Genomic DNA, 2676 nt, shown 5'->3' on the forward strand with positions numbered 1-2676 from the left:
AGAGAGAAAAACAGCTTGGATGAATGACTGAGAAAGGGATCTGATGGAGATAAACTGCTTGAGTACTCGTTTGATTCAGCGTTAGCCAACTTTTTTTTTTTTTTCGATGCCACTGAGCTTACCTGTTTTACTAGGTAGCGTGCCAGCAGAGTTGGCTAGCGCTGAAGTACACTGGCATGCAAGCATGAAATAGAGAAGAGAAAGAGAGCGGCTATGTTCGGAAGAGCACACTAGCATACTACTCTTGCTGTTTCTGCAGAAAACTGTGCACAGCATGACCGTTTTCTCTATGAACAGAACACAAATTACACAAATTTGATTCCTTTTCACGTAAATTATGATTACAGGGGCAGATTATCCGTTTATAAAGACTTATTTTTGCGCGGTTTACTCCATATGTGTGGCTTTTCTGATGATTCATGACCTCATGTTTGTTTTTTTCTCACACTATTGGTGAGGTTTAGGGTTGGTGGTTGTAGGCCTATGTTATTTTCAAATGCAATAGTGCATTAATCTTTTACCACAATCACCGGATGTTTCATTTGGTCATGCGCCACATCATGCGTCCCAGGCACGTTTTCCTAGCCTGGTGGGTGCGTCTCAATCAGCTCCCTAGTTCAGTAGTCAGGGCACTGATCAGGGAGTCCCCTATACCCTTAATTAGGGCACTGTTTGAGGGAGCGGCCATTTGTAGTGGTGTCTGAAACCATAGTTGACGTTATCGAGTGCACTCATTCAATCCCATAATGAACATAATGAACCCAACACGATTACAACTGATGTACACACAACGGCTAGAAAATACCTATAATGCACTGTGAGAGTCGCGCACTGAATGAATTCCCGCGTCTGACCAGAAGATGGCGCCGCAGCTGAATCATCCATCCATCCACTTTCCAAACCGTGCTGGTGCAGCATAGTATCATACAGGTATAAATTCCTTTTTAATTGATTATTAAATAGTTAAATTAAAGTTTATACATAGTTTCCATGACATAATTTAAGATAAATCTTTTCATTACTTTTGGAGCTGCCAGTTTGGTAAGTTTTAGATGATTATTAAACAGCACAAACTATGTAAAAGCTGCAGCCCTTCCGGCACTCAGTGTCCGAATTCACTCACTCGTTTTCATTCACTCTGTCAAGTGGACTATATTAGTGGAGTAATGGAGGGAATAGTGAATGAGGGTATAGGTGGTGATTTCGAACACAGCTACTGTCCCAGTGTGTAAGTTAACCAGGGTCCATACTGATTCACAAGCTCGGGAGCTGTAGGTAACTGATTGAGGGTATGTTGTTTACATGACAACGATGTACTAAAAACGATGTACTTTTTCCTTTGCGTTTTTACATTCAGACGACAACGTTGTCAAAACGTTCCCTGTTCACACGGATCTGAGAAAATGATTAATAAAGACGCTGTATTCTGCTGCCAGGCCAGTAGATGGCGATGCCACTTTGTAAAGAAACACTACACTTCTATAGACGTCACATGTGCATGATGTCACCGGTTTCACAAATTCGCATTTTTGTAGTTTACACCAAGACGATAATGGTATAATTTTCAAAAACGTTTTCAATAGTTTGCGTTTTCAGGCCCCCAGAACGCTATTGTCGTGTAAATGGACCACTTGCACTGATCTTTGTGACACACTTCCTTTTTGAAATAGTACGTCTCACTTATCTCCGGTTATGTTTACTTTCAATGTACTGTGGTCAATCAGTTGAACAAACGCCACCTAAAATGAAATGTAGAAAATCAGAATCCTCAATAAGATTTAAACTTTTGGCAATTTTTATAGACAGGAGAAGGGATATTCTGATGTTTACTGTGTGCAGAATTTTCCAAACTCATAGAAACATGAAGTTTTAATCCAACCCAAGCCAAAAATACTCCATTATTTCACCACAGGGTGTCAGTGTTCGTCTAAACTAGTGACCGCAAATAAATGTCATTCTAAGAAAATGTCATTCTGTCATTTTTCAATGTCAATCTTTTCACTAACACATGTTTATGCTCAAAATGCTCTAATATTCAAAGTAGTTGACTGTCATTCTGCTCTACGCTGTGTGCGTTACTGATTAACATATCCTAGCCCATTTATCGTTACAGGCACCTCGCGAGCATTATTCATCCAACTATTTAAAAGAAAAAGGAATACCAGCGCACACAAGCAATCCTTTTAATAATCAGTTTCATTTAAAAATGTAAACCCAACAGGTATGAAATGTCAGAAAGACAAAAACACTGTTAATGAGAAGACGAGCATATAGGACTGCTGCAGCTTACTGGATAAATACATTTAGCCGATTTATTATTCAGAATGCAGTTGGAAAGAAAATATATTTATAGGAACATTTCAGCAGCCTCAAGATAATTAATACAGAGATCGTTATTCATTGTTTTGATCAATGGGCAGCCATAAAACATAGTGATAATCTGCATTCTCATGTATGGAGGTGCGCTGAACGCTCTAACCGGAAACTCCCGATACGTACAAACTAGAGCGCGGAAGTAGTTGTGCAAGTAGTCCATTAACGGCCAAAACGCATAAAACGTTTTCCGTTTTTAGTTCAAAACTGTTGTGTAAACGCCCCCTAAGACGCACCCAGAACTGAACCAGAGCACGCTCGGATATGTATCCCACAATGCAGTACACTTGCTATAACAGGTGT

Source organism: Scardinius erythrophthalmus (assembly GCF_964197995.2).
Source record: "Scardinius erythrophthalmus genome assembly, chromosome: 2".
Taxonomy (NCBI): domain Eukaryota; kingdom Metazoa; phylum Chordata; class Actinopteri; order Cypriniformes; family Leuciscidae; genus Scardinius; species Scardinius erythrophthalmus.